This window comes from Molossus molossus, unplaced genomic scaffold (genome assembly GCF_014108415.1).
Source record: "Molossus molossus isolate mMolMol1 unplaced genomic scaffold, mMolMol1.p scaffold_m16_p_13, whole genome shotgun sequence".
In the NCBI taxonomy this organism is placed as follows: Eukaryota; Metazoa; Chordata; class Mammalia; order Chiroptera; family Molossidae; genus Molossus; species Molossus molossus.
The window spans coordinates 65,283,645-65,294,239 of record NW_023425348.1 but is presented as its reverse complement, the minus strand read 5'-3'; positions in this window follow the sequence as shown (position 1 = coordinate 65,294,239).

Below are 10,595 nucleotides of genomic sequence, written 5' to 3'. Positions count from 1 at the left end.
GCACGCCTAGTGTGGACTGCACACCCTTCTGTTGTAATCGAGTCTTGATTGCTGTTTGCATGTCAATGGGAGAGATTTACTCAGGTTAATCAGCTGCAAGGACTGGCTGTGCCCACTGACCACTGGTCTCTGACTCCCTTGGAGGATCAGATGTGTAGGGACCCACCACACAGAGCAAGACTTACTTCATCAGATCTCTGGTACCCACTGAGTTTGTTCATTGAGTGTGTCACTTGTGGAAGTGGTTGGGTGGTGGTGTTTCGATGTGGTCTGAAGCTGTCCACTGGGTGTGCTGGCTCTGGGGCAAGGTCAGCCATTGCCTGTGTTCTATCCAGTGCCACCCAGCATAAGCTACAAAGTGATCTGCAGATGGCTGCTTCTTGTGCTGGGCTTGGAGGTGCCCAGGAAAAGCCAAGTTGTGAACCAAGGCTGGTTGCTTCTGGTGCCAGGCCTGGGGCCACTTAACAGGCATGGGGCTTGCTGAGACCAGATGCTGCTTGTTTGAGAGATTTTAGGAAACTCTGAAGCAATATCCAGGACAGGCCAATCCTATGGTAAAGACTTTGGAGACAGCTTGGGTAGTCCTGAAAGTTGGGTGGGGCAGGGCCTCAGGGAGTCACCAGGGCGGGGCTACCAGTGTGAGCCAGGTTGCTGGAGACCCAGATATGGCGGCTGTGTGCCGCCCCAGGGAAGGGCTCACCAAAGGAACAAAGGCCTCTGACAGCATGTCTGTCCCGGAGAAAGCCCCCTCTCCAGCCCTCACTCCAGTGCCAAACAGCTCAGTTCTTCCCTGTTCTCAGGTGCCCCTCAAGGTGCTTAGAGGGAGAAAATCCGAGTAAGTCCATGCACGGGCCCTTTAAGGAGCTGCCTGGGGCTCCTGCAGCTGCAGTTTCTGCTGGTTTTTCCAGCCAGAAGTTATGGGGATTCTCTTCCTGGCACTGGAACCCTGAGCGGGGCACCTGGTGTGGGACGGGGACCCCTCAGTCCTCAGGAAGGACCTTCCCCGCCGAGGTGTCCTCCTGATTTTTATCCTCCACACGTGGGTGTGGGACCAGCCCGTCCCCTCCACCCCTCCTACCAGTCTGGATGTGGCTGCTGCTTTAATTCCGTAGTTGTAGGACTTCCATTCAGCTTGATTTCAGGCGGTTCTGAATGATGGTTGTGTTGTAGTTGTAATTTTGATGTGGTTGTGGGAGCAGGCGATACTGCATTTACCTATGCTGCCACCGGAAGTCCACCTCCTTTATTGATTTTAGAGAGAGAGGAAGGGAGAAGGAGAGAGAGATAGAAACGTTAATGAGAGTGAAGAACATTGATTGGCCACCTCCTGTATGTCCCCCACTGGGGATTTGGCCCACAACCTGGGCATGTGCCCTGACCAGGAATCAAACCAGTGAGCTCTTGGTGCATGGGTCGATGCTCAATCACTGAGCCACACCAGCCGGATATATATAGTCTTTTTAAACTGGTATCCTTCCATCAGCATGATTAATTTTACATTCATTCATATTGTTGCATATATAGTTCATTCCATTTAATTACGTGGTAGAATTCCTAGTATTATGTAGACATACCACAATGTGATTGTGCAGGCACCTCTTAATGCTCATTTAGGATATTTTTAATTTTGGGCTTTTACAAATAAAGGTGCTATGAACATTCATGTACATGTACGTGAATGAAAATTTTCTTTCATCTTGCGGGAGGTAAATACTTAAGAATATATAGGCTGGATATATGGTTGGAGAATATTTAACCTTTAAATGGTAGGATTATTTTCTATATCATTCATTATTGTATGAGAGTTCTAGTTCCTTCACATCCTCGCCCAAACTTGATATGGTAAGCCTCTCAAATTTCATTCATACTTATAAGTGTGTAGAAATATCGTTTTGTGGTTTTAATTTGCCTTACCCTAATGACTAATGGTGCTAAGTATCTTTCTATTGTGCTTCTTTGCCATTCATATAACTTAAGAGTCATTTAAATGCTTTGTTCATTATTTTATTGGACTGGTTTGTCATTGCTTTACTATTATTATCGAGATTTTGAGAGTACATATATATTTATATATATAATCTAGACAAAAGTCCTTTATCAGATGTGTAATTAGCAAATATTTTATTCAATATTTGTTGCACTGAAATATACTTTTCCTGATATAAATATAGTCATTCCATTTTTTTTTTTGCTTGATGCTAATATAGTATATCTTTTAATGTTCTTTTGCTTTTTATCATAATATGTGTTTATATTTAAGGATTTCTTATTAGTAGTGTATAACTGTGCCAGGCTTTTAAAAAATAAAATCTGACCTGTTTAATCTGTAATGAGAATATTTAGATGTTATTATTGATATTCTTAGGTTTAAAAGCCCAAATTGAGCCATTTGTTTACCATTTTCCCCCATCTTTAAAAAAAAAAATTAACCCCAATTTTGGGCTTGTCATACATTTTAAAAACACAAGAATATTTAAAGTTTCACTAGGTAAAAAGCATTTGGAAAACAATAGTGAATCGAATTGATGGGTAGTTTTATACCACAGAGCCTTTGCTATCGTTTTCAAAGTGAGCTTTGTTACTTGGTTTATTTCTTCTCAAGGTAAAAAGTATCATCTCACAAAAGCCTCCCATGAAATCATTCTGGAGCCTTCATTGAAAAACCAAGAATACTTGGCATTGCCATAATTTCCGCTTTGGGCCAAACACAAGGGTCTCATTCTTTGAATTGGACCATATGAATCTGAGAGCTTCAACCCAACACAAAGAGGCTGTTCTTATCTTTTTTTTAGGTTTCATTTTAGAAGGTGGCGAGTAAGCCCTTCGATAAGAATTTTAAAGGGACGTTGAAGACTGAAGAGTATCATTTCCAAACTACTCATTCTATGCACAAGGATAATTAAGGTCATAGAGACTGATTCTCCAGGGTAATTTAATTAACTAATAACAGAATCTCCTGTTTTAGACTCTTTCCAGTGACATAGCTATCTACCACGATGTTATCGCCTCTTTTCATGTCAGATTATGCCCCACTCCCTACACTTTCTGTCGGAAAAAGGAACAGTTTGTCATCCAGGCAGCATCTTTCCTCATCACCTGGGATGAGCACAGTTTAAATACCAACCAGTGGTGCTACAAACTCATTATTGCTGTCTCTGTCCTCAATTTTCACACAGGGAAGCACTGTCATGATTTGACAGCTGATAAAATGCCTTACTTTGAAGATAGATTTTGATGGAATACAGGTTTTCAACTGCTTTTTTATTTTTTATTTTTCCCTAATAATTTTCGAAACTATGCAGGTAACAAGGAGTTACTCAATGTATTATTCATAATATCGCTGGGTGGGTTCCAACTCAGAGAAACCGGCCATGCTGCTTATGTGTGCCGTATGCATGTCCAACTAAAATAACTTATTTTCAATGAAAGTGTGAGATTGATTTCTTTGTCTAATGGTGTTTTGTTCTAGGATTATATATTTGCCTGTACGATAGCCTAATGACAGATTTGAATCCATCCAATTATGAAAAAATGTGTGTCCAGTAACAAGAAAAATCTCATAAAAATGAAACAGCAACAGTGAGAGTTGTACTCTCTTATCAATTTTCCATGCCCCCCAAAAATCTATACGCTAGAAACTGCCCTAGCTATAGTCTAAGAAGTGTTAAAAGTTGTAAATGAAAATGTAAACGTGAGATCACCTCGGCCTTCAAAACTCAGAGCCTCGCCCTGGCCAGTTTGACTCAGCGGTTAGAGCATCGGCCTGCGGTCTGGAGAGACCCGGGTTCGGTTCCCGCTAAGGGTGCGTGCTTTGGTTGCAGTTAGTCCCTGGCCCTGGTTGGTCGTGCGGGTGGCAGCCACTCGATGTGTCCCTTCACGTCGATGTTTCTCTCTCTCTCCCTTCCTCTCTCTCCCTCCCACTCTATCTGTACAAAAAATGGAAAAATATCCTTGGGTGAGGATAAAAAACAAACAAACAAACAAACTCAGAGCGTCGCGTGAAGGAAGCGTGCGCCGGACTCGCACAGGAGCAGGCGGTGGGAAGTGAAGCCTGACCTGAGTCTTGAGGAGCAAGGAGAGGAGGAGAAGGCAAGAGACAGTAGGAATGATATTTTATTCTTCTTAGTTTTCTGAATTATTTTATATACACTGCTACCTCCTATGAGAACCTCTATGCGTGTGGGCTTGATAAAATGTTGAGGGGAAGTTGACTCTATCTGGGCCTGTAATAGGGGACTTACTACAGGAGGAAGGATATGGATTGGGCCATGACTGCATGTTCAATTTCACCAAGTTTTCGAAGAACAGAAATGCAGCTCTGTCTCAGAACAAGCCAGAAAGAGCTGGGAGTCCATGCAGTCCAGCTTCTTCGTTTTACTGATGATTAAACTGAAAGACAGAGAGGTAATGGCACACAGCTAATACTTCATGAAGATTTTGAGATAAGCCTGGATTGGAACCACCAAAGTCATCATGGGTTGATCGTCTTTCTGTTATATAATATTATACCCCTGACTGTGAAGAAAGGATGATGAGAGTTTTCTTTCCTTAAATCTTTCAGTAATGACTACCCACTGCTTTGCTAAGTAAATCTGCATTTTTGTTCCTGTGTCTTCCCCTACTCTAAGAGACTGGAGATAAACCCTGATAAGTGGAAATTCCTTTACTTTTTATTTTTATTTATTTACTTATTTTTAATCCTCACCCGAGGATATTTTTCTATTTATCTTCAGATAAAGTGGGAGGGAGGAAGGGAGAGGGAAACATCGACGTGAGAAGGAAACATCGACTGGCTGCCTCCTGTAAAACCCCAACCAGGGCCAGGGACAAACTGCAGCCAAGGTACATGCCCTTGCGTGGAATCGAACCTGCCACTCTTTGGTCCGCGGGCCGAAGCTATAACCGGTAAGCCAAACTGGCCAAGGCTCTTTTACTTTTTATAGCAATTATTTTCAAAAGAAAAGTGTGATACAATTCTGTCAATGTGATATGGCAGGAAGACCTCTCAGGGTGGCTTTTGGTAAAGCTTCTATCCCTGATTTTAAAAAAGGAACTATGGTTTATCAGTCAGAGTTCCTTCAGATAACTAGACCAACAAGATGTACGTAGGAAACTAATTGTAAAGAATGGGCTTACACAACTGTGAGAGCTGCCCAGACAAGTCCAAAATCCATAGGGCAGCCAGTCCGGAAGGGCAGGCTGGACCTCCCACACTGGAGCAGATGTCAACAGTCCAGAGGCGAAATTTCTTCTTCTTCAGGTCTGTTCCTAAAGACTTTCAGTTGACTCAGATTATTCAGAATAATCTTCTTTTTAAAGGTAACTGATTATAGATGATAACCACATCTATAAAATACCTACATAGTAACACCTAGAGCCCTGGAGCCATTTTTGTAAAATGATAAATCTTTTTTGTTTAAGCTAAGTGAGTCATAATTCAGTGTGGTTTGCTGCTGAGACCTTCCTGTTCTACCTCACTCTGGGTCCTCCAGTACCAGCAATCACAAAACTAAGTATAAAAATATAACCACTTATAAAATCACTGTTTTCCCATTATGGTTATTATTTTTTCTTTTTAATGAACTGTACCCATGACTATACCAGGGAAATGAATGTAGACTCTTGCCTAATTTAAAAAGTCCATCTAAGTTTCTGGTCCTAATTGGTTTAATTGTAGAATAACAGCATGCTTTGCAACCAGTTGTTTGATTAATGAACAGTGATTTGAGATCTCTCATTAAATAGAATATTTGCCTTTGGGGATAGCTTAATTAGCTAAGTCCAAAAGCCCTCCTACCAGCTTGTGGGCTGATTTTTCAGTTAAAGTAAGAGTCAAGTTAAAAAGAGTGTTAAGAAGAAGTGAACGTGGGGAGTGATGTCAGAGGAATGGTGGTGTGGGAGATCTTCTTCGTCTCCCCCCTTGAAGTTTCAACAATTTGAACATCTATAATACAACAAAGGATTCCCTGCTCAGTGCACAAACACGTCTGGATCCATGCATCGAAACATCGAAAGGTGGGCTAGTGGGAACAAACTAGGGAAGCAAGAAGGAAGGAGCCACAGATACAGCCCTGATTGTCAGAGCTTACTGTGGGGCTCAGTCCAGAGAGGGGAGAATCAGGCTGTGGATGGCACTCCCTTCAGCTGGTAGGAGCAAACTGACTTAGTGAGCCTTCTTGCAGGAGTGGGCTGTACGAGCTGCAGCTGAGTCCAGTGACTTGGGCAGGGACAAAGCAATGTTCCAGACAACCATATGCTGCCTTCAGGAGACACATCTAAGCTTCAAAGACAAAGTGAACGTGTAGAATTGATTTGCCAAGCAAATAGCATCCACAGAAAAGCAGGTGTAGCCATAAACATAGCTGACGAAAAAGATTTCAAGATAACAAAGGTAACAAGACAAAGATAAAAAGAATGATGCAAAATCATGGTATGACTCAAATACATACGTAAATCTACACATAGGATATCAGAGTAGGTATATGTTCTCTAGGCATGTGTCCAGGCTGGCAGAAGAGTTATTGGAAAGATTTACACAAAGTGTGTGTGAGTAGTTGTCTCTGGATACATGGAATTTTGGATCACTTCTTACTTTCTTCTTTTAACCTGTTCATACTTTCTGTAATGTTCATTGCTATTGTAATGTGTAAATTTTGTTTAAGTTAAGATTCATGATGGAAATTTATACTCAGTGGTTATTTCCCATCCAGAATCGCTTCAACAAATCACTGCTGATAATAGCTCAGACATTGGGGTCAGATAGACCTAGGTAGCAATCCTGGGTCTATTCCTTATTAGCTCAGTCATTATTCTGTATTTCTCTATGTATAGTTCTGTCATTTATAAAATTGATAATGATACCTTGCTCATATTGAGTGAGACAAGGAGATAATGAGAGATCCAATAAACAGTAGACATTTTTTTCTTTTTTTAAATTGAGATATAATTGATATATCACATAGTGTGAGTTTAAGGTTTACAAAGTGTTGATTTGATACACTTATATGTTGCACTATTATTACCACTGTGGTGTTAACTAATACCTGTCATGTCATATAATATTTTGTAGCAATAACATTTAAGATCTAGTCTCCTAGCAACTTGGAAGTATATAATACTTTATTGTTGACTAAAATTGCTATGTTGTGCATTAGATCTCCAAAAGTTATCACTCTTCTGACTAGAAGTTTCTACCCTTGACCAACACCTTCCCAATTCTCTGAACACCCCAGCCCTGGTAACCACCATTCTCTTCTCTCTTTCTTCGAATTAGGTTTTTGTTTGTTTGTTCTTGTTTTTAGATTCTACATGTAAGTGATATCTTACAGTATTTTTCTTCTACCGTCTAACTTGTCTTACTTAGTATTAAAGTCCTCAAGATCCATCCATGTTATCACAAAGAGCAGGATTTCCTTCTGTCTCATAGATGAATATTCCGTTTATCAAATTTATCACATTTTCTTTATCTATTCATCTGTTGACAGACACTTGGTTGTTCCCATATCTTGGCTATTGCAAATAATGCTACAAAAAATGTGAGAGTTCAGATATACCTTCAATATCCTGTTTTCATTTTCTTTGGATATATAATGAGAAAGTTGAATTACTGGAGCATATGATAGTCCTATTTTTAATTCTCTGAGGAACCTCCATACTGCTTTTCATAGTGGCTGTACTAATTTACATTCCCACCAACAGTGAACAAAGGTTCTCATTTCTCCACATCCTTGTCGACACTTGTTATTTCTTGTCTTCTTGATAAACGGCCAGTCTAACAGATGTGAGGTGGTATCTTTTTGTGGATTTGATTTGCATTTCTCTGGTGATTACTGACACTGAGCATCTTGTAACTAATGTTGATGTTTCTAGTGTCATGATGACGGTAAGGAAAAATAACCAGCATCACTTCTGTAAGAAAAACACACATGATTCAAACCAAGCTCTGTAAGAACGGGAACAGAACATTAATGCAGCGGGTTTCTGGGGGGCACCGAAAGACTCTTATAACACCTGCAATCCCTTCTCTGTTCGATGCGTAACCCTAATTACTCTTATAAACATCATCACAAGGCCTCAGATTCAGTGATTGGGATTTATATCGAGGACACTTTCATCTCTAAGCTCTAGCTTAATAATCCTCAGAACAAGCTTAACGGTCAATATCTCAGATCCTTTGAACATCTATAGTCTCTGTGTCTACATGTTTGCCCAGTTGAATAAGAAATAAAGAACAACCCTGAAAAGACGATGCAATTAAAGGTAAGAAACAATAAATCTACAAATATTTACTGAGTAGATGCCATACAGGAAAGTTATATACATGGTGCACACCACAGTCTTCTCTCTCCTACCCCAAGAGTATAAAACCATTTCCCCAGGACCATTATCAGCAGAGCTACCACGATTGGAAGGATATAAACTGGCCGGAGAATTGTAGGTCTCTTCACAGAGTGACAGTCATGACACTCATGCTTTGTTTGGAGTTGTTTTTTGAGGCAGATACTGTAGTTTTCCACTGTCACAGACCCAGAGCTGGGTGTACGTGTCACAGTTTATATAGCTTATTTCAGGGATTTCATGTTGGTGCCAGGCGTGGCGTGGCAGTGTGTCTGTCCGGCAGCACTGACCCGATGCCATCGACTACCGAGCATTTGCAAAAGTATCCAATAATGTCCCTGTCCTGATGTGATTTTGATTTGCAGGGAGTTTGCATGTACATAAATTATAATAAAATAAACATGTAAAATGTGTTGTGGCAATGTGTATGAGAAACAAGGGATTTGGGGAGACAACGGAGGTAGGGTATGAAGCCTGGCTAAACCTACACAATTTTGATGAAGTAAGTTGGTTTATTTGAGCCTCTTAATTTCTGTAACGGGTACAATGATGCCAAACTCTCAAGACTGCGAAGCTGAAACAAAGGATAAAAAAAAAAAAAAAAAAAAATAGCCCTTAATATGCAGGAGAGTATCTGGGAGGCAGAAAAAAATGTTGACTTTTTTCCACTTCTCATTTATTTTCATTACTTTATAGACAGTGCATATGTTTACAAATACACAGTACAGACACACAGGCATTTAGGTCCATGTTTTGGTTTTTTTTTATCCTCACCTGAGGACATTTTTCCATTTTTTGTTCAGATAGGGTGGGAGGGAGAGAGAGGAAGGGAGAGAGAGAGAGAAACATCGATGTGAAAGGGACACATTGAGTGGCTGCCACCAGCACAATCGACCAGGGCTGGGGACAAACTGCAATTGAGGTACATGCCCTTAGCAGGAACTGGACCCGGGTCTCTCTGGATCGCAGGCCGACGCTCCAACCGCTGAGCCAAACCAGCCAGGTCTAGGTCCATTTTTTATTTTTTTTATTTTTATTTTATTTTATTTTTTATTATGAATTTTTATTTATTTTTTTGTTACAGATATTTTACCTTTTTACCCCATTGGCACCCCCCACCCCACCCCCCCTCCACCCTGTCCCCGGCTTAGTTGTCCATGTCCATTGGTCATGCATACATGCATATGAGTTCTGTGGTTTATCTCTTCCCACCCCCCCACCCCCCATCCCCTCTTCTGAGGGATGTCAGTCTGTGCCCTACTTCCATGTGTCTGGGTCTACTGTATTCCTCAGACTGTTATGTTCATTATATTCCGTATATAAGTGAGATCATGTAGGTCCATTTTTTATATACTCTACTTTAGGGCTTGTTGTATGGCTATTTAACAACTTTCCAGACAAAACATTCTCAGGTCTTAGGACTACGACAGTGAAGAATGGACAGTAGATTGCATATTCAACATCCATATATTTGATTAGAAAAAATAAATAAATCTACTATTTTTGTAAGTCAAAATTATTAAATATTGACAGATCTATATGCTTCAACCTAATATATTACTGTAATATATTACATCACGTTGCCTCTGATTCCTGCGTATTGAGAAAGCTCTGAGTTATAGAAAGCATAGGCCCTTCTCCATGAAGAGTGAACAAGTGCTAGATAGCAGTAGGGAAGGAAGTCGTTCTAGAGATCAGATAAAGCGGTAGCCACAGAGAGGCTGTTTACATTAATCAGGCAAATACAGCATGCCTGGTGTTCTTAGTGCCAGTTAGAGGCAAAAATCTAACCTCCCTGCTCAGGTAATGTAGTCAGGTTTCACAGAAGAAAATGACTTGATACTTACCGGTAGCTGGCTTAATTACTTGTATTCATCATGGCCTGCTTGTGATAAAGTCTCTGGGTACTTTTAAGAAAGTAGAAAGTCACGGTGATTTTTCTTCTTCATGCATAACCTTTCTCCTGCCAGGACAAGCATTTTGTGAAGGGATTCTCATCCCGGCCAACGCGTCCCTTCCATCAGGTCGTCCGCTGCAGTTTCCAGGGACCGCCGTGTGCTCAAGCACCCGTACTGCCTGGTTTCCTGAACCCCCGATGTTGCCCACACAGTCACGCCTATGGCTTTTGTTTGGTGCCGATCCTGAATTCCCTGATGCAGCAAATGCAAATGATGACAAGCTTAAAGACTGAGTCTGACACTTACAGTGATAAGGACATCTGTCAGAAGAAGCAGTGTCCCCATACTGAGAATGTGCCC